We start from the raw sequence: 23,275 nt of genomic DNA, 5'->3' as shown, positions 1-23,275 counted from the left end.
CTGCAATTATTACATTTGATGTGTGTTAAGAAATGAACACAATTTAAGGTCCTGTACATCTTCCATAACTATAGCAGGCACACTTAGTAGCATTTTATTGCCCACAACACAATGTTTGTCGTAGAATTTTAGTTTTAGATTAAAATTAATTAGCATACACTGTGCACTGAGTTTGCATTAAGAAAAAGCAAGACTGAAGAAATATGTCTTGCATATGGAGTGGAAGGCTTGCAATAACACTCAGTTCTTGTGGGAACTGTCTAGCACTATTCCCAAGGAAGATGAGTTTGCTGGCAAAATTTTTACTTTTTCTGGGGAAAATTCCATGTGCTTCATCTTATAAATCGCTATCACCTAAGTGATACCAAGAAATACTGAATGCCTAAAAAAGAGCCTGAGAGTTTAAATACGGTTAAGTACAATGGACACACAGCAAGAATTCAGCAAAGAGAGGGAGCTTCAGGAAATAGCAACCATGGAGAGATCAACACAGTGACATTCTATATGTCAATGTTTGTTTGAAGAAACTTTCAAAAAAAAGGGGGAGGAGGCCAAAAAAAAAAAAAAAGAAAAGAAAAAGAGAGACATCCTTAGAAGTACAGTACACCAAAAATTAGGCTACTGGCTACATCAAAGACATTTGGAAGTGTTAATGCTTGTTATCTAGCAAACTGCATGCAATATTATAAAATCTTATGGTATATGAGGCACAATTTATAGTCTCTCTTAAACAGTAATATAATCAAATGGATAATGTTTTAGAGGCAATCTATTCCATGTGCATTTCCTATTAAATACAGAAATGAAATCATTCCTGTGTTATGATGATATAGATAACTGAACTATGCTGTGGCATAGCCATTTAATAAAGCTTTCTATGAATCGAACTTTTAAATTTTAGAAGAACACCTCCATCTGCTATTTAAGGAAATATTCACATTTTAGATAGCTAAAGCATAAGAGAGTGAAGCACTACTTGAAGATTGCTTTTTAAAGCATTTTCTCTTAGGCATTTTAATATAGATTCAAGAGAAAACACAAAGGAAAGATAATATCCAGAGAAAGCATAAGGAAATTTTGTTTTTCTGTGGAATATAGGGCAGTCTGGAATTTGCCTATGATCACTCCATGATATTTCTCTCAAACCCTGAAGTGTTTCTTAGCACTTAAATGATTTCAGACCATCACATTGCCTAGACCAGAAGATGCCGTCACTTCTCCCAGTTCTCTGCTGCTCTTTTGACTGGCATGCAGTTACTCAGCATCAAGGAATGCAGTCAAGGAACAGCAAACCAAAATCCCAAACCCCAGGCATGAGTAGGACTTAAAGATGCGACAAGCTGCCAATCACTCTATAGCCAATTCATCAACACACATTTAAGCCCAACATCAATATCCATTAAGATCACATTTGCAGTATGAGTGGGTACTCAACAGCATCAGCCCAGACTGTAAAGCCTAGTGCCAGAGCAGGACTCCTGAAAACAAGGCACTACAAGCCACTGCAATCTAGCAACCATGTTAGAGGGCTAGTTAGCCCTCTAAGCTTGTATTAAAACCAATCAACCAAACAATACAACTATACATTATTGGCATTAATAATATCAGAAGCAAACTCAAAGGTTGCTCATGATCTGAACATTTGAAGAAATGCCAGACAGGTGGCAATTCTGAGAAACCACTGCCTCCTTTCACTTCCCTCTTATGTCGCTTCCTATTAAATCACATAAGCTCCTAGGTTGTTTCATGTTAGAAGAAATAGTGGTCATCTGCCCTGATAATGCTCACTGGCCTTCCAGGGCTCTGCAGATGACACTGGTTTACACAGGATTTACACAGCATAAAACGGAAAACATAAGAGCACTGAAATACTTTTTAAATAGCGTTTTTCCTTTTCTATAAATATAGTCCTTTGACTACATATAACCTTAAATATATTTGTTGAATCCAAATCAGTATTTTTTTAACAGAAAAATAAAGGAGAAAAGCAGAACACACACTTTGAATTGCAAGACATCACCAAAGATGGAAATGTTTTTCACTCATTTTTTAAAGCACCAAACTAGGCTTTTATTTTTGCTTGTAAGGCTGATAAAATGCTAAGTGCTGCATTTCATATATCTCTCTGCATTTAGTTACAGAACAACTGTCAAAGGCTCTATGCACTTCTGAAAAGGTGATGAAATTCCACTTTTTGAAATGACCATTTGTTGCAAAAGACACTTCAACATTTTCTATCTCTTCCTCTATATAAAAGTTATGTTGAGATACCAGATATAAATAGACTTTGCTTTGTACACTAGATGCTTTTCTCTCATCCTTTCTTCTTCCCTGTGATTCTGCCCACTGAATAAGTACCTTGCTGAAGCAATTCAAAAAGTGCAGTGAAATCAAACATTGTCCGGTCTCTCTACTTCTTTTAAAAATAACGAGGTCTGGCTATAGTCTTCTAATGTTTCCATCTATTGTGGTTTATCCACATCCATTATTAAAAAATGGAAAGATGAGTCCTCAGTATACATTCAAGTAGTCACATTGTCAACCTAATATGCAAAGCCCCATTTGAATGGTTTTCCAGTTTAAAAACAACAACAACAACAACAACAACAACAAAACTTCATAATCTCCTGAGGTTACATTTAACTATTACTTTTTCATTCCTTCACCCAAATAAATAAATAAATAATCAGAATTCCACAGACAAGATAGTGTCAAAACAGAGAGGAAAGAAATAAGTCACGTCAAAATGATACAGGTAAGGGGTAAGGAAAAGGTAAAGGCTTCCACTCACCCTGAAAACAATAGAAATCAATCTGAGTTAGAGATATGCTGTGCTACATTAGCTTTCCATCAAAGAGGACTGAGGACAGCAAATCGCACATGCAGTTGTGTCTCTTAAATTTTTAAGAGCTCAAGCTAAATATCTGCATTGAGAGAACATCAGCATTTAGAATATTCATGGTTCTGATAATGTTATTTAAAGACCTTCTCCAGTAGGCAAGACATGAAAACACATGAAAGCTCCTGATAAATTGCTGACTGTAAAACACCTTTAACTGCAATCCCTAGTATGCTTCCTACATAATGTTATTTGGAAAACCGATATGCAAATATAACCTAGTACACATTTATATCACCAACATGACAGTTTTCAAATATTTAATGCCAAAAACTAGCAGAGGCAAATCTTAGGTAGCAAGATTCACATGTCGTTTAGTAGTTTTAGACAAAATGTGAATATTGCACCAAAGGTAACTGTTTTTTTTTCTAGTTCTGTTATTATAACATTAAAGGCATACCACTGCAACGTGAGTTCATACGAATTCAATGTAAGTGAAGTTTAAAGATCAGAGTAAATATTGGAAGAATTTTTCTGAAAGTAATTATTTTTGGGGAAAAAAAAAATATCTTCCTTTCACATTTAACAGATTAGAATGCTTTTGTCTTCAGTGATTGAGACTTCCCTACCTCTGCAACTGGAACTTGGCAATTGATATACATTCTCTTGCTCCCTAATGTGTGTGTGTGTGTAAAACTCACATTACACATTTTGTTTTGGTAGTACAAGCTATGTTTTATGCACAGAAAAACAAAGAGATCTCTCACACTACTGTGGTTTCCATTAGGCTGCATCTTGTTAGCCAAATACCTGCGGGCTGGACCCCTTTCTAGCTGGGACACTGGGGATGGAGATCTAAATCAACCAAAGCATCCAAATGCCTCTTGCTACCTCTTGTAAATACCTTTTCTCAATATTTGTATGCTCTGTGCTTTTCCAAATTTCCTTCTGTAGCCCACATAGTTTTCTTACTCATTACATTCTTATGCAAGTTCTACCTCCATTTAACCTGTACTTGCTAGCTGCCTGTTTTTCATATTCCTCATCTTATGTCTGATGCACACAACTTTGTTCCCACTATGCTGAACAGAATTTTTATTGCAGTTTCAGTAATATCAGCCAAGTACTAGGATAATCTTTTAGAAGAGAGATTCTGCTAGTTCCTAGAGTCTTTGCAGAAACATGCATATTTTATGAATGCATACCAGTAAGAACACTAGACTTTTCTCTGCCTTCTGCAGAATTGTAGCTGTTACATTCTTATCTTTCTGGGATTCATTTCCAGACTGTGAAAACTGTTGCATTTACTCCAGTAAATAATTCCTGCTGATTTATATAAACCAACAAGTCAGCATATACTTCTTCAGTTGAGTCATCTCTGTTACAAAGATCTATTACTAATAGATCTTCCCATAAGCTTTTAGTTTGTTCTGATAAAAAAATGTTATTAATAATGCCATTATGTTCAGTATGGGGGTATAAAATGAACTAATATTCTGCACTTCTTATTTTCTATATGGAGCTGGATGATGAGATTAATACAGAACACATTTTAAAAATTGTATAAAATGCATCCTACATGTCAGATTTAAGCAAAGACTTAGAAGAGGGAGAATGGATTTGTTGTTTCGATTTTTTTTTTCTTGATTTCTTTTGGATGCTGGCCAAGATACTGGGAGAACAACACTTGAGTCTCTCAGCCATGTTAAAAGTTGTTCAGCATAAATTTCTGGGAATAGGATCAATGTTTGAAACAGCCAACACAGTTAGCAGCATTGTGAATAAGCTGAAAACATGACACTTGGGGTTTTGAAAATATATTTTTTTTCCTATATTAGAGACATGTAATTTCTTGGTATTGCTCTTGCTTTGAGATCCCTAAATATAAATATTTTTACTGGAAAATAAGAAAATGAAACCCAGTGCATGATGTTTAGTGAGTGTAGCTGTATTAGAATAAACTCAATGTTATGTTTCACATGCTGAGATTGGAACGTAAGGGCCAGGCACTTATGTTCAGAAGCTCATCTCCATGCTGAGCAAATGCGTCAGGGTTTGTTTGTTTGTTTGTTCAAAAAAAACCAGTCACCAGTCTTATATATCTATGCTAACTGCTAGCCACTTGTGAAATGTGGTTGTTGTTGTTATTCAGAAATAATTGTTCTTGCTGTCTTCTGTCCCCATCACCCCATTCAACTCTGTTTACTATGACCACTCAATCTAAAAATGCTACATTCTCATACATTATCTGAGGAACAAAAATACTTTATCTGGGCTTACTGCTTTTATTCAACACCCAGAACAATCTATGTCTATTCCTTTAAGCTCCTTGGGATGTGAAAAAATACGGTTACATAAATCTTTGTAATCCTGAGGGGCGGATAGCACATAAAGAGTTTACTGGCGTTAGGATTAAGTCTAGTGTATTACAGTGCAATCTTTAATCTGCTAAAATCTACCTTGGCTTCCCAAGCTGTTTTGTGCTAGCTGATGAAGCTTTGGAAATAGGACACATCTGGCAACACTGATAAACACCTTAGAAAAGGAAAAAAGAAAAGAAAAAAAAAGATACAATTGGTGAAACTGCTAATGAACGGATTTGCCACAGTGGTTTGCACAGTGCTTTTTTATGATGATGGAAGGTGATGGAGGAAATCCTTGCAACTGACACTGGGAAGAAACAAAATCACCGAAGTTGGACATGATAACACAGTCAACACAGAAAACTGCAAATATGGAGCAAAACCCATATGAAAATGTTGCACAAGATGCAAGAGTCTTGCTTGGTTTTGAGATTCACTGATACAAATGAATGTAACAAATGTGTCTTAGTTAACCAAGAAAAATGAAAAATACCTCATGCTGAAATAGAGTTTCTGTTCTCTTTTGATAAAACTGTATGAAGTGATAACATTGTTGCAGCCATGTGTGACTTCAGAAGAAAACATAGAAAAAGGCTATTATTAGGCATATTTATAAAGAATGCCACAGTTCTGCTACTTGGACCTGTCATTTCCCAATCAAATATTTTTCTTTTAAGCTACGTGTGACCTCTGCTGAGTTTAGAGATTCAAAAGGCCAAAAGCACTGCAGCTCAGCAAAGGCCTGACTGGGACAGAGATGCTGGGCACAGATGTCTAACTCGGCAGCCTTGGCTAAATTGTTTCACCTGGATGAGTCTCAGTCTTCTCAGCACTGCTGCGTGTTCAGGAAAGCAAGCAAAATGTAAGTATTTGTTTAAGTACTGCTGTGACCCATAGCATTTAAATATGGGATTAAAGGATAACGTAATGAGGGCTTAGAAAGTAAATACAGATTATATGCTTACGCAGTATCTGGTAAAGAGACTTGTTCCTTTTCTATAGTTGAACCCTCCTAAGCACAGGAACATCACATACTGTAGCAACAACAACAAAATTAAGAGTGTCCTTAGGCTCTGAAGTTACGCTTGAATTCTGTACTGGAAAGCCACCGTTTTGAAAAATTTTAAGTTTGAGAGTACCAAATTATTACAAATTATTATTAGACAACAGCACAAAATTCTGCATCTTCCTGGGACATTTCCATTAAACATAAATAAAAGAGATGCATATTTTTCTGTATCTGGGATCATTCCATCTGTCCTCATCAAGCTTTAAATATAACAGCGCTCAACAGAGCTAAATATAACCCTGGATACACAGAATTATGTTTATCTGATAAAATTATGTAAATAATCCTGCACATACCTGATATTGATCATTATTTCTGTTAGGTAAATTAAATTTTAAGGCAAACATTTCCAGCATTGGAAGGAAGCACAGGCAGAAATTAATAATGAGACTGCAGAATCTGGAAGATAGTGAAGTAATAGAGCTTCCTTCTAATTTAGTAGTTTCCATAAAGCACTACACGATTGTGAACAAATTAATCTAAGGCATTACACTGAATTTTACAGATAAGGACATTAAAAGCCTTTAGAAAATGCTTAATTGAAATAACTGCCATGCTTTAATTCCAAAAAACTTGCTTCAGTATGATAGAGATTTAGCAAACACCTAATGAGAACAAACTCGATACACCCCAGCACAGAGAATCCCATATGCACTCTTCCTCAGCCTCTGCTAGCAATAAACTGCTTTGAAATGACGTCTTCGGTGTAAACGAGAGGCATATTAAGAAAGGAAAGAAATTAATGATACTCTGTCCCATAGAATACACAGGGTACATGCAGAAACAATATTCTTTAAAGCTGCCTCTTGGCCACGGAAAGCTGTGCCATTAGCTAAAGAGACTTTCACTTTGTCCTTTCAGTTGTTCCAAATTTGATTTCCAAATCCAAAGGTTTGCTCTCTTTAAAGCATGAGTAACTGTCACCTATTTTTCCCCTCCAAGACAGTAACCTATTTAATAACTCAGAAAAATCTGGCACAGGATGCACTGTGATAAACTCAAAGGTTTTCAACCAGAACTGTGTTTTAAGGAGAAGCATCACTGCTTCCTCTTCTGCATCCTGCCATCTGCTAACAGGAATCTGAATGCTTCAGGTTCCCTACCATGAGCATAAAAAAAATTATTTCCATCTTCTGTTCTTGTGCAGTCATTTTTGAGCAAAGTGTCTGGCATTTAACCAATTGGTCTTTTCTGCAGTAAAGGTCATACATGAAAGAAGGAGAGTGGGATTCTTCACCTCCAATTATCCACATCTCAAGATGTTTTTATATTGGAAGAATTTTGGCACATTTCAGCTATTAGGACATTCCTTTGCCCAGCACAATACAAAAATGATGTGTTTCTGGAATCAATATCCAGAAGTGATTTCACTAGAAAAGAGTGGATGGAAAGAATTTAAATATACCAGAAAAGATGGCCAGTAACATCCCTCTGTAACATGCGTGTTGCCTATTAGGAGGCATCTAGATCCTGTATGGGCACAGGGTTTGCAGTTCAGCTGTGTGACTGCCCAGCCAGATGCATGTCACCCAGTTTTCTGGACAGATGCAGAATGGTCTGCATTTTCCCTACCAGCTATCCAGGCTGGTGTGTTATCACAGATGACTTTTTAAGAGATCTGTCTTAACCCTGATGGTCTACCACCTTTGACTTCCTCTGTAAGACAGGGTTATGTCTCAGAAGCACATAAATATCACAGAATCACAGAATTTCTAGGTTGGAAGAGACCTCAAGATCATCGAGTCCAATCTGTGACCTAACACTAACAGTCCCCACTAAACCATTTCCCTAAGCTCTACATCTAAACGTCTATTAAAGACTTGCAGGGATGGTGACTCCACCACTTCCCTGGGCAGCCTGTTCCAATGTCTAACAACCCTTTTGGTAAAGAAGTTCTTCCTAACATCCAACCTAAAACTCCCCTGGAGCAACTTAAGCCCATTCCCCCTCGTCCTGTCACCAGGCACGTGGGAGAACAGGCCAACCCCCACCTCGCTACAGCCTCCTTTAAGGTATCTGTAGAGAGCAATAAGGTCGCCCCTGAGCCTCCTTTTCTCCAGGCTGAACAAGCCCAGCTCCCTCAGCTGCTCCTCGTAGGACTTAATATACCACGAAATTTTAGATTTCTTGCTTACCTAGTTTTGGAGGACAGAAGATCTGGGATATTTTGAGGATATTCTGTGAGGGGGGAAAAAGGAAGGCAGATGGTAGAGTAATGGCTAGGAAGTAAAGAGCAGAAGAATGAAGAATATTATATTAACAGCAGATGATGTCCTGCTGTTATAAATTTGAAGTGTTTTTGACATCCATCCAATGTGAGCTGAGCCTACCCTGCACAATTTTGCTGAATCTCTGAGCTTCGTTTTTGCCTCCTTCTCTTCACAGTAACATCTTAACTTTCAGATAAAATAAGTAAATAAATAAATAAATAATTTAAACAAGGCGTTGTTGTTTATGTAGATAACATGCTGAATTTCAATCTAACATCAGGTCTCCTTTAATAAGAGATGTTATTGCATCTTATTTTATGTCATTATTATGTCTCATAACTATGTTTCTTATTAAATAATATACAGAGATATAAATGAAATATATAAAATATATCTTGAGTAATAACGAATACGCTAACATATGTTATAAGTAATAAATGAGTATGCTAAGGTCATAAACAGTGAAACTGCTTAGGCGGTAGGTAGGTAGGTGGCAGTCCGTAAAGAAATAAAACTAGACATGGATTAGCTTCTTCTGATATATATGCCTTTAATATTTGCTAATTTTTGTTGTAAATGAATTTAATGAGTGTCGTTCTACCGATTTACTAAACAAAGCTACATTCACTATGCATATCAGTCTGCACTCAGATAATATGACAATGAAAATAATAGAAACATATAGCTAAATGCACTCACTTCAAAAGTCTATAGAAAAAAAAAATATATATATATATAAAATTCTGTTACAGTATGACTGGCTGGGTTTTGTGCAAGCCTTCCCAAATCCTTCTCTATTTCCACAAAATCTGAACATGAGTATTTTTTCTCATGTCTTAGGAAAATAAAAATGATACCTGCCATAGCAGCAGAGCCAACTATGCAGATGTAAAGTGATTTAATTCCTCTCAGTAGATATACATGTACAAATGCAAACATTTGCCTTAGACCTAGAGACGAGAACATTTAAGTTACACTGCTTTGCACTATGTTAATAATTTCTATCCTAAGTGAAGTCACAGGACATATTTGTCACCATCTCCAATGGAACTCAAATTTCTTTCATATATATTTAGTATGTATAAAGTTCACTGATTTCACTAAAGTGTTCTTAAATTCTTAATGGGTACTTTTGTTTCCAAGGCTTTTATGAAAGGTGAAAAAATCACCTCTCTGCATATTCATAAGAGACTACCCCAGAAGAATTAGAACTGCATATATTTTGAAAGAGTGTTCAGTTGTGGGTGGGGTTAAAGCAACTTCACATTAGTGAAATATCCTACGGTGGCTTTCATTATTGATTCTCTGTCAACATCATGTTAGTTCTTTTCTAAATTAGTTCTGTGGCTTGAACTTGAAAAGCTTGTGATACGGAGTCCACAGGTTCATTCTAATTGCTGTTTTTCCTGGTGGACTCCACCAGGCCAACCTGTCACTCATCAAGACAGTTTGTCTGTGAACAGACTTAATTAAACACCTCAAATCCAATTTCTTTGATCCTCTCCACTATTAAAAAAACACTCACTCCATCAGCTACGAAGAATTTTCTAAAGAACCCCCATCCCCTTTAGTACGCTCATTGGTATTATTTTTTTACTGATGAAGAAATAGAAAAATCAAGAAAAAGGAAATTGGTTAGGAAGGGAAAAACAAATAGTTCTAGACAACAAAAAAACTGTTAAATTCTAAATGTTTAGTGGATTAAAGAATGATCTACATCTGTTACAAATCTCTTCCATTTTCAATATCCAGTAGAGGCTTGACTTGAATATTAATTTTTAGTCATCTTCCCTCAGATTTTAACAGGCTTTTTTTTTTTTTTTTTTTTTTTTTTTTTTTTTTTTTTTTAAGAGGGAGGCATTTTCAGCATCCTTTTTCACGTTTTAAATATACAGCACACTGGTTCAAGTGGAAGCACTTCAGGTATAAATATGAAGATTTTCATAAGAATAATTCACAAGCTGCTTTTGTCTCCTTTTATTAAAAAGCATTCTTGCAATTTAAACTTTATTTATTAAATTGTTTTCAAAATTACATTCACTTGTGTCTACTCTATTACTTTGCATTTAAAAACTAGATCAGATCTCGCAGCTTTGTAACAGATTATTTTGCATTTGATGGCTATTCACATTGCACAATCAACAAGTACACAAACTTAGTGTGGATTGCTGAGACTCATAATTTCAAAGGATTTATTGATAATTAATTTATTAATAATGACTGAACGCTACATTGGGAAGTAAGTTAATTGTATTTCAGAAAATGCTGTTCTGTAAGCACTTTCATGAAAGATTGCTAGTTATAGCTCTTTTTATTGTTGTAAGGTCTTTTATGCCTGGTAAGCTAGTTCTCCCTTCTTACTGAGAGTTAAGTACTTTCCAGAGTTTTATGGTTGTGCAAAGGAGACCTGGTCTCTGCAGCCGTGTCTGAAGAGCAGCTCCTACATGACAGATACTTAGTTGCGTAAGTAGTATTTTGCTACTCTAAGCAGGGCTTCATTGACTTACACTGGATGACTTACACTGGATAAATATTCAGCCCAATCTCCAAATTTGGGCTGTACTATGAAAACATGTGGATTCATACCCTTCCCCAAAACAGCAGAGAAACAACAGCTAATTTTGATTAGTTTGTTATTTTGTTGCTTTATCTGTTTGGAATTTGGGAATACAAAGTTTATATCATCAGGCCAACTGAAGAAGAAATGCACTGAATTTTACGAAATATTTTGAGCTTCTAAAAGCAGTGTTCAAAGATTGTCACAATGGTTTCTGCCATTAGAATTTAGATCCTTCATGCTGTAAAAATCTGAAGACTTATTTTCATGCTTGGTGCAGCAAATAATATAAGCCTCTTAGAATACAACAGTAATCAATCTGGGAAAGAGAGAAACATATCCAAAACAGTGCATACATGTACATCTGGTCTGTGTAATGCCATGTTCACCATTCCATTAAGTTTGTATCACTTTCAAGAAATATAAAGTAACATGACAGTATCAAAATAAAATAAAAATAAATAAAGGCAGCAAAATAATATAACATGATTGATCTCTGATGTCAGGATAGCCAAACTCAGCCCTGTGTCACTATAGCTGCCATAACACCTGCATCCTACAAACACACACATTAGTTCTTTATAATATTAGTAAATCTTTCTGTATACAAAATTTAACAACCATAAATGCCACTGTGACTAAAAAAAAAAAAAAAATGTTTCTCCTCAATACAATATTTTACATGAATGAAAGATACTTTCCCTGAAATAAAGGAGCAGAAGGGCTCAAATAAGTCAGGATTCAAAGTACCATTGAAGGTGATGGTTTTGATGCACACATACAATACAGTTTGTCGAATATTTGGAGGCAGATTGGACTTTCTCATGTTTCAAATATGCTTGCTTGGCAAAAAGACAGAATTGTGGATTTGAAAACTAAAGATACCTATGCTTAAAGTATCAGTCTGCTCTGTAGAACCCTTGTGGTGACTATCACTCTTACTATTCATTGCTCCCATTCTTTAAATTCTGCTTTGCGTCTCACCAATGTACTTCTGAGAGGCATCACTGATATAAATGCAGTTTCTCAGCATTCAGTAAGATGTATTTGGCAGCAATACTTTATTTTTCTAACTGTTCTGGTTTATTAGCTTTCCAAACACCAGTTTTTATTTTGGGGAAAGTACAAGAAAGGGAAAGCAAAATCTTAAAAATGTATCTGCTTGATAAGAATGTAATTTAGATAACCAGATAAAGCAGCAATGTGTATGATGACATCGCTGTCACACTACATAATAATAATATTAAAAAAAAAAAAAAAAAAAAAAAAAAGCCCTACTTAGAACAGATGTAGAACAGATGTCCACCTGGCCCACTATTCAGGTTCAACGAGTGAAGCTACTTAGGGGCAGCACACAAGCCTGGCTGCTTTCTGTGGTTTACTCCCTTATTCTTCCCCAGAATCATAGCTAGTAAGGTGGCACAACCTGTCCCACTCCCTTTGGCATCCTTTCACAGACGTATCATTTCTGAATTTGTCCCAGCCCTTTCTTGACCTGCTGCTACTGTCTGCCTTCATATACTTCAGTGGCAGCAAACTGTAGAAGTTCCTTACCCTGTGTACCTTGTGCTGAGATGCAGTGAACAGCTCTTCCACGTTAAATTTATCTACCACCTTGATGATTTTGTGACCTTTATTTCATTACTTCCAGTCACCTTAGCAACCACTGAGTTTTTCAACCATCTGACCCAATACACTCCTACCTTCAAACACATGTTTAAGCCTGGGAGTTGGAACACAGAATTGGAGCACTGAAAAAGTGTGATTATAAATACGAAGACCAATGACTAGATTTAAACCCTATGATGAATTACATTCAGGGAAAAAGAGAGAGAAGCAAGCTAGCCAGACAATGTGTTGGTTTATTATTTGCACTTGTTAAAACTCTGTCTATGCTAGTGTTAGTGCTTTAGAGACATTCAGAGAGATGCCCTACTTTGCAGTAGACACTTCCACACCCCAGGCCAAACGGTGCTACTAGAGCTTCATTAGTGATGCCCAAACTCTGAAGTAGGTCATTCAGACGAGGAAAGATATGGGTGACAACCCACCTTGAGAACATTGTGAAAAGGCTCAGGTAATTAGCATGTGTTGAACTCCTGATGCTTGGCAGCACAAATGGCAGCTAGTTTAGAGATAGCCAAAAATCTATGCTTTCACGAGAAAATGTACCAATGTGATATTATTTTGTCCTTACACACTGCTGCCACAATTGGTACTCAGCAATTACCACTTTACCTTATAATTTGATACCTTTTAAGCTCATCCTGACTCAGAAGATTTATTAGTCCTATTTCAGACTTGGAATTAGTAACAAAAAAGCAGTATAATTTCTGCAAATATCAAAACAGAAAAGACAGTAGGGAAAAATCAATCTATAGATAAATTAAGATCAATTCAGTATGTAGGTGGTCTCAAGACTGCCAATCCAGTAATAAGTTCCAGTTCAGGATCTTTTGTTCTGTAATTACACTTGGAAACATTTTCTGATTACCAAGAAGAGCAGAGATCAATGTGTAGAACAAGCAAGACAAATGCCACAGTTTATGGTTTTAAAAGAAGCAGTAATTCCCATTTTCATCCTTTTTTGTCTGCTAGAGTAAGGACTGAGAGGTCAAGTTTCCTAAATCCCTGTTTTGTTTTCTTTTTTTGCATGCTCCCCTTTGGTAAGACTACAAAGTTGGCTTTTTCTGTGGTAGTACAAAGTTGACTAGAAATAAATAAAAAAACAGTCATTAAAATTTCATGAAAATATTTGCACATATATTTGTATATAAAATATTTAGTTCTGTCTTGAATTTGAGTCTGTTTCTCCTATTAACAATCCATTATGGAAACTACGTACAAATGTAATTGAAGTAGAAGTCTCTTCAGAGTACATTGTACTTTATTGTTTACTAACCTTTTAAGTATCTTCAGACAACAGAATTTTTATGGGGGAATGCATTAATTTCCTATATTCTTTTTAGAAGCACTTCAAAAACAAAACACCAGATATGTTTTAAGGTTTACTTTTCCTAAATTCCTGTTGCCTATGACAGACACTTCTAGATTAGAAAGTAGTACAGAGTTAGATTTCTGTTGCAGTCTCTGTTCTCCAGTCTGTTCTAGTTCAGAACACAAGGTACATTTGAAAGTTTGAAGAATTGTAACATCAAACTTATCATGATGAAAGCTGAAAACTGGCATTAGATTTGATTCAATAAACCAGAGTTACAAGAAGGTACAAAGAGCCCTGAGAAATGCTGTAAATTCCATATAGACTCAAACCATTCCCATTTCACTTTGCAATAATACTCATCTGTGTTAGCAGTCTTACCTCCTAATCCACTCTAATTTTCTGACAAGAAATAAGTGGAAGGACACAGAGTGAGGACAGGGAGAGCTAGCTAACACAGCCAACTCTGATTTTCATTAAGTATTCAGCGATGTCCAATCACCGAAGGGTCTTAAATTTAGCTGACATGAGATAAGAGGGAAGATCCTCACAGGTATAACTAACTAAAAGATTGGAAACAAAGAGCTGCAATAAATGGTCAATTTTCTCCGTGAAGGAAAGGCACCAGTGGAATCCCACAGGGATCTTTGCTGGGGCCTCAGCTGCTCAGTACATTCAGGACTGATCAAAAGAAGAGAATGGAGAGGAGATTAAGTTTGCTGCTGCCACTAAGTTTTTCAGGGAAAGAAACACAAAAGTTGACTGCAAAAAATGAGTTGCAGAAAGACTCTGTGGCACTGAGTGATTGGGGATAAAATGGCAGATGACATTCAAACTACACAAATCTAAAGTAACTAACTTGGCAAAAAACAGCTCCTACTATATATCCAGTGATTGATTCTGAATCTACTACTACCCCAAACAAAAGAGATCTTGAGCTAAAATAATAGCCTTATGAAAACGTTATTTCAATAGCTCAGGAATTCGTATTAAACAGAGGAAAACCTCAGAAAGCATAATGTTACCTGGCAAATCAGTGTTGTGCTCACATCACAATTGTCATGATGTCATTTCGGCCCTTTCATCTAACAAAAGCATGTAGTAGAATTTGAAAAAAGGTGGACAAAGATGATCAGAGGTAACCAAATAACTTGTACAGAGGGAAGATCTGTATGTGCTAGGACTCTCGATCTAGAAAAGAGTTAACACAGAGGCTGCTAAAAATCACAGGAGGAGTGGAGGAGGCAAAGGGAAAGTTAGTTAGCTGCCTCTTCCACCACCAGACAGCCTCAACTGAAAATGTGCAGGTGGAAACTCAAAATTAAAAACCAGGTGGGTAATTCTTCACATAACGCAAAAGTGAACTGTGGCATTCCTTGACACAAGATATTGTGAATGCTAAAAACTGAATTTTCAGGTTTTTTGGGGGATGTATTTGCAAAATAAAAACCTGTCAGGATATTAAAAACAAAGAGATTCAAGTAGCCCTTTTTCCTCACAAGTCAGGAAAGTATTCAATGGATTTATCACCAAGAGTCTCCTTCTCCTGTGCGTTCACTGTTAGCCCACTTCTGACCTGGAATACAGACCTAGACAGGGCATTAGTCTAACCCATTGCATGTATTTTCATGGGATCTACAGAAAGGTAGTCACCATGTTCAAAAGCTTTATAGCATCAGAATCCCAAAGGTACCAAGTTGAAAATCCAGCAGGACTAATACTGAGTATGCAGTGCTAACTATGCAGTCTTCTTCAGCAATTCTCCTTAGCTTTTATTTTAAAAAGACATCTTTAGAAACAAACACGTCCATTTTGGAGGACAGATATCCATTCGTGTGGCAGGTGGCAGGAAGCTTTTAAAATGAGAAGAAAATAACAATATGCCCACTAATAATTTCACAGTCATCTGTTAATTCAAAAGTCCTTTACAACAGAAAGGAAGATTAATAATTCTGTCCTAGAAATGAGAGAAATAAATGGGGAAGTTCTATAGAAAATCAACCTAATTTAGTGTTTCATTGTTCTATACATCGAGCAGTGATGTCTCTGAGGACACCAGGTAAACTTCAGGTAAATTAGAATAGGGTTTTTACTCTATATAATAAAAGTGAATTTTTCTCCTCAGTTCAAAATGGTTTGTTTCAAGTCTTACTTACAGCTAGCCTGAACTGCAAGAACTGCAGCAAATGTGTCATGAAACTCTGAAATGCGTAAAACAAAAACAAACAAACAAAAAACAACAAACATTAAAATAGATTAAAAAAGAAAATAAAGTTGCATCTTAGTTCACCTATGCTACTAACTAGAATGAATTCAAGCGTTTATAAATGATCATTTCTGGAAACCTGAAGATCCTGTCTACAGGATCCTGTTTACAGATGTGTTGGTGGTATTTTTTCCTTCCCTTATGAATTGTACTTAAAACTTTATTCACCTGTCTTCCAGTTCCCGGAAAAGAAAATGAAGGCTTATAAAATAAGCCTTCTTATAAAATAAGTGTGAGTTTGAACTTGAAGACTGTTTGAGCTACATATTTTTTACACATTTGTTAAAATCTTAGCAAATTTATTTTGTTTTCAGGAGTCCTGCTTTGAACCTTTTTGCATGACATTTTTTTCTAGTCAAGACAAAATCACATAAATTCACTCTTAATTATTTCAGTTTTTTTAATATTCATGTTAGGAATTTGATGATATCTCAAACTATATCTTATGCAGTCTGTTCTCTTCACTGAAAAAATTTGCTACATATGTGTGTGGGGTCTGAAAACAGTAAAACAGAAAACAGTAAAAAATTTGGTCGCTCATCTGTATGCTGATCATCTAAAAGTCAGCTTCACAGCATATGCAATTTTTGGTAGCAAGCATCTAAAAGTAACATCTAAAGTTGAACACTGAGCAAGAGGTGAATTTAGCCCAGTAAATATAGACAATTATTTCTCCTCTCTTCCCATTGTAAGATTCAAAATAAAACAAAACAAAAATGAAAAAAAACAACACACCCTACACATTAGAATTTAGAGATGGCCTTTAAAGGTTATAGTTTGCCCCTCAAAAAGGCAAAAAGTCTGATAATGACAGTCCTTTCTGACTTAATGTTTCTTTATTGTTGTTTGCTTTTTTTTTTTTTTTTAAGGGGCCAGAAAAAAAACAGCATAGTTTAGAATAGGTAAATCTCTCCGTCATTGTATGAATAATAACCTTCTCTGTTCAGCATGCCATCAAAAATTCCATCTTGATTTTAGGCTCCAGGCAACAGTTATTCTATTTTCATAGTAACATTTCTACCTGCAGTTCCTCTGATTTTACAACAGCCAAATCCAACAGCTAGTACACTAAAAGTGCTGAACAAAAACATTACAAAGTTTGCATCAATGTTATACAAGGGACAACATAAAAGTAATGGAATATATATTGAAATGAGCTGAATTTAAAATTATAATACCCAAAGGCCTTTGGCTACCCAATACACACTCCAATACAAGCCAGTAGGATTAGTAGGGTAATAGGCAATTGAATTCTAATGTGGCAAGACTGATATCTCCAAAGCAATAGCAAGAAGCTATCTTTGGGAGGCAAGCACAAACACGGATAAACTAAGATGGTATAGCATTCCCTTAACTTTTTAAACAGACTAAAAGGACATAACATAAAGGCTTATTATCATGCAGACAGTGTACAGATCAGTCAAACCTCTCTCAGCCTTGGCCAGTGAACATCACTCAGTTTTGAAGATGATTCATTTTACAGATCAAAGTGAACAGGTGCTTGAAGGAGCTCCAACTAAGTCCATTAACATTCTTTTTCCTTGGAATCTCTTTTTGTACAAAGCTCAAAATCCGGCTGAAGTCATAATGTATTCAGATGATCAGTGGATTAGAAATATATATGGCACTGAGATAAGTGCTTGGGAGTGACAAGAGATGGGTAAATAAGGAAACTTATGCTGCTCTCCTATTAACACACTTCATGTTATACTCTAAGGATTCTAAGGAGATTAAAAACATATGGTTATGCCATAATTTTGCAGAGTAAGAAGAATTTATTGCATTACTAAGAGGAGTTTAAATTTTGCATGCAAATCCTTATGACAATTGATTCATAAGCATACTTCACCTTCACACTTCACACTTCATACTTATATCTGAGTTAGGCTAAGAAAAACAAAACAAAACAAAACAAAACAAACAAACAACAACAACAACAACAACAACAACAAAACACCTGCAGGTAAAAGATTAGAAAACAAAGAATTAGAGTTCCTTTCCCAGCATTAACCCTGCCGTCATTAATGTATGGCTAAGGCTGTGTGGCTCAACAAACAACATAGGCATTAGCAGATTAATGGATAGATACTCAGTATTTTCTTGTACCCTCTGATACTTACTGTACAAAATGCAAACTGTAAACAGAAACATAATAATTTTGTCTAGGTTTTTCTACAGCACTCATCACTATAGTGCTTTTCAAGGTAAGGAACTTAGCACTTGTGGAAGAAGAATATGATATTAATGACAGTATTTTAATTTATCAAACTAGAGAAAAAATCTGTGGGATTTCAGTAATATAGCTAGATGATTTCAGAGACCATAAAACATCTGAATTAATACTGGTGATAAATTATTTCACGGTAGAATTATTCATACTTAGTAGAAAATTAAATTGTCATATTATGATGAAATGTTAAAGAAACAGTATCTCTTACTACACCTACATATGTTTAATGAAATCACAGAATAGTAGATTTTCATAGTGTTTTGTAGCGTCATGAATTCTACTTTATATGTGGGATAAAGTCATGTTGATCATTTAGTACATTTACTACCTCTGTTAATGTTATACAAATAATACCACTGCTCAGTAAGAGAACTTTGAAGTGAAGGAGTGCTAGAATAGATGTTCATAGACAGTGTTATTACAGAACACAGTTGATGCAGTTCTTTCTACCCAAAATTTCTATATTCAAATTTATAAATGTATAGATTGATTCATTTAAGACTTTAGTCATTCATTGTATAGTACAAACTTTTCTAGTAAGTTAACTAAGCATAAATTATCAATTTTCTGGCTTAATCCAGATTTTTGTAAGCATATTACATAATATAATTTGTTGGTCACAAAAGTCAAATTTAAGATTAGTCATAATTTGTCACAACAGGAAATGGCCAACATTAAATAGAAATCCTTCACTTTCAGTCGTACATGCTTCCCCCCTGCTCCTGACTTGATAATATATTATACAAATAACCAAGATGGTTTAGATCCCAATACGGTTCTATCAAATAAACTCTCAGATTGCATGAAGTGAAGTGCTTACCTCTTATAATGGCATTGTGTTTTAACCTCAAAAAAAGGAATCACAGAGGATACATGCAAGGTGTTTAGATGTGTCATTGCAGATTTTCATTTGTAATGGTTGCAAATCACCATTTACCACTTTATCACCACAAGTATTTTTTTGTTGTTAGAAACATGGAGGTATTTCATACTTGCAGAATATAAATGGTTGATAAATATATCCAGTTATTAATACTGTGCCTGCTAAATAACATTTTATCTGCTAAGTTTGTGAAGAATTTTGCCTAAGTGGGAGAGTGAATACAATAAAAAGTACTCTAAAAAGCATTTTTAGTAGACTAAAAGTCTACTGTAAAAGAAAAGTTAACTAAGTCACAGCAGTCCTTTAGTCTTAGCATGAACCAAGAGCATAAAGGGAGACAAAAGCTCTTGATGTCCAAACATGTCCATCATCACTAACATACAGACAATCCTCCTCCTTTTGCAGGAATACATAATAAACAAGCAGGTCTTCGAAACTTTTCGCCAGCACACAGGATACTGATCTAGACATTCAACGATGTTAATTCAGCAACATCCACTTGACCAAAATAAATTGCCTATTCCCCAAATTATCAGAACTTTAATCTGTATACAGAATTTATTGCTTTTCTTTTCAGACAAGTAAATAAACAGAGAGATCAAAATCAGAACATTTTCTGCTAAACTTCAGAGAGACACAAATATGATTTTAATTAAATAGTAATTGATTTAAAAGATAATGTTTAGCATTCATAAATTACAAGGAAAAATAATGGATATTCTGATCAGTGCAACTCTGTATATCTTAATTTAAAAATCTTGTCTCTGTACCTGAGATTATTGAACTTCTCTGTACAAAGTTGCCATTAACTGTACCTATAACTTTTTCTTAAGCATACTTTTTGCTAAAGAATGAAACCCATTGAAAAGTAAAGCTCACAAAGTACTGAAGACAATGTGGGACTTTTTCTTGGGTTTCATAATTAAGGTGTCTGGTCAATGGCATTTCCTTACTGAAGAAACAAGTAAAAATTGATTGGAATATGAAAAGTGTGGAATAAAATTTAGTTTAAATGGCTTGTTTTCTAGTTCTTGTTGTAACAATTTAACATGGTTGTAATATTGTTATTTTTCTTTTTCCTAATAACTAAACCACTCACTTGAAAATGTGAACGATCATGAAGGAATTTTAGCTTAAGGCATCTGTTAGTCAATCAGTTTTGCTTTAATAGGTAAAAAACATTCTCAGTTAAAAAGAGGAAGTTTTCTTCTATGTTATAAACACCTCTTGAGAGTGCAAAGTCATCACTACAATTACATTTGACCTTTGCTTCTTGAATTCCAGTGAAAATAATCACAATTCATAGAGTTAATTAAAAATACACTATGCTACAGAAAATTGAAAACTGTTTGAAAATAAAGAGAGAAAATTTTATTCAGTAAGTAAAGCTCCAGGAGCAGCTATTTTGTAAATGATTAGAAAAATTTTAAATATCCCTGCTGTTATAATTACAGCAGTAATTATTATTCTGCAATTTTCCAAATTTTTCTCTTGAATACCATGGTATAAGTCTTCCGTAAAAATCACATCTGTTGATAAATTAGATGTTCCATAGACTGGCCTGAAGTGGAAGTCGATATTTTCCAAATATGATCGTGAAGTGCTTGTGAACATATGTATATAGATAAACAGTTTGTCTGTGCCCACCTTGAAATGTAACCATTAGGTCTAATGTAGACACCAATGTAATGAAACACTAAACTGTTTGCTTTCTATTACAAGATTTAAAAATATATTAATATGAATTATCTATCTGCCCATTTGGGAAGGCTCCTAATTCTTTTATAACATTATTATAAACAATGAATCCTAAACTAACAGACACAAGAGCTACAACCAGAAGGCTCAGTCGGGATTGGGATCTTGATAATAGCATTCACTAGATAAACCAGAGACAGTGCCTGTCAAGGAAATTTATAACTGCATATTGTGTGCATTATATCAAAGTGCAGGATCCTCATAGGGCTTTAATGAGGAAGTAAACAACAGTGAGGGTCAGATCAGGAGGCTGCAACATTCTGCTCTCTAGAGGGAAAATAATGGTTGAATTAAATCCTCCATTTGGTAGCAGTGCCACATGAAGGGACGTATTTTACTCTTTAGACATGTAACCTGTTCTGGAAAACCATTTCACAGCTTATTGTCACAGAAGTCTTCTATTGATCACAGCAAAAACAACATTGTGATTGATCCTCCTTGCCTGTAGTATTTCCAATATCCTCATAAACTAAAAGTCTAGGTACCTTTTATGTTGAAGTTAATAGGATAGTATGCTTGAGCCTAGGTTACTCAATATCTGGACAGTTTAATAGAACAGAGTCCAACCTCTTTATGTGTACTGTTTTTACTGCAAATGATCAGCAGACTACTTAACTACTATTGCACATAAAAATATTGCTTAATAATGATGCTTAGATAAACCTATCATAATATATATACATCTCCACTGAATCATACAATTTTATACGTTTTTCCATCCTGGCCTTAGTAGTACAGTAGCCGTCATATTTATCACCTCAGTGTTCAATGCCATCTTCTGTTATTTCGCTTCTTGCCTCCTTTTCTATCAAGCTGTGCTCCAGGTCCTATATTTATGCTTGCCCTTGGCCTTTGCTGTGATAACTGGGAGGCCATTATTCCTCTTAAGAGTTCAGCTCTCCTGTTGAGACATGTTCTCTGCAAACATACCATTTTTTCTCTAAATAAAACAAGTCTTTGCCTGACAGAACTTATCACATTAGCATGTAAGTAAACCAGAAAGGGAAATTTAGAGAGAGGAAAAAAAAAAAAAAGAAAAGTATACTATGCAGTTAGCACTAAAGCAAATTTGCTCGTAGACATCTTGTGAAATTCGTAGTTCGTTCTCTGACCTGATGTACACACACACACTTTCTGTTCCCATGAACCACTCTAGAGAGACACAAACTGCCTTTAGGTGTGCCACATCAAATGTTGTTAGAAGGTTAAGAAAAACCATCTCAATCAACAGTGTAAGGCTAACCTCTTTGTCAGGATCTCCACATTTTATGATACTTTGGGCAGCAAGATTGAGAAAATGAACTGCACATTGCAAACTTTTGTTAAGTCAAAGGAAGGAATATAGAAAATGAAATAAAAAAACCTGCTTACATTCCCCAACATGAAGGATGAAGTGTATATGTTGCTGACGCCCCTCTCATTGTGTATGTGTGCTGTGCTCATGTATCTACCTGCACTAGTGCACCCTCAAAACATGAAAAAAGCAGTACAAACACAAACAGTACAAACAGTACAAACAGCTCAGCCTTGATCATAATGGGAAGGAGCAAGGCAGCCATAACTTTATATAAGTTATGTGTAATTGTATATGCCTTCACTATCTACCATCTAACCAGTGAATGAGAGGCTCTTTAATTTCTTTCACTCTGTCCCTCCAAAATCCACCCCTGTATGTACATATGAAACAATGACAGTATAGAAAATTAAACTAAAGAAAGGAAAGATGAGCTGTGCAGAGATAAAGAACAACACTGAAGTCAATATGGAGCAGAATTATCTGCAGGTTTACCATAAGTTAAATGGTAATTTAACTTTTATTGAATGAAATACTCCCTGTAATTTGAGGACTGTTATTCCAATATAACAACACCTAAAGTTACAGAAATGACAGGAATTAATTTTGCCCTGAAGCAAACTCCTTCACTTTCAAAATTTAAATCCAGAGGTGAAAAAAAAACCACAGTTCTCCTCAGCACTAGTTCAATTTCTTCATTTATTTTACTGCTCCACTTTTTTTTTCTGTAAAATTTTATTTGGTCTAAACCTTGCAACTTTTAAATAAAATTGAAAAAAAATCCCAACCTATTTTTCACAAACTATGTATGACGAACCCCAAATATTCCTGTTAACCAAGCATAAACTCTCAGAATTGGCAAACAGTT

At 35.2% G+C, this 23,275-nt stretch overlaps 1 protein-coding gene and 1 long non-coding RNA gene across 3 annotated transcripts in view; one reads left to right on the top strand and one right to left on the bottom strand.

Moving 5' to 3' along the window:
- Positions 1–23,275, bottom strand: part of TENM1 (teneurin transmembrane protein 1) — a 1,172,023-nt gene that overhangs the window by 730,032 nt on the left and 418,716 nt on the right. The gene's annotated exons all lie outside the window — the stretch shown is intronic.
- LOC311443743 overlaps positions 5,832–23,275 on the top strand; it is a 28,698-nt gene continuing 11,254 nt past the window's right edge. The window contains exon 1 of the long non-coding RNA XR_014697441.1: positions 5,832–6,064. This is a non-coding gene — a long non-coding RNA (uncharacterized lncRNA). The remainder of the gene's footprint in view (positions 6,065–23,275) is intronic.

The sequence above is a fragment of the Aythya ferina genome (genome assembly GCF_964211825.1).
Source record: "Aythya ferina genome assembly, chromosome: 13".
Classification (NCBI taxonomy): domain Eukaryota; kingdom Metazoa; phylum Chordata; class Aves; order Anseriformes; family Anatidae; genus Aythya; species Aythya ferina.
Note: the sequence above shows the minus strand (reverse complement) of the source record. Positions and strands in the feature narration are given on the sequence as shown.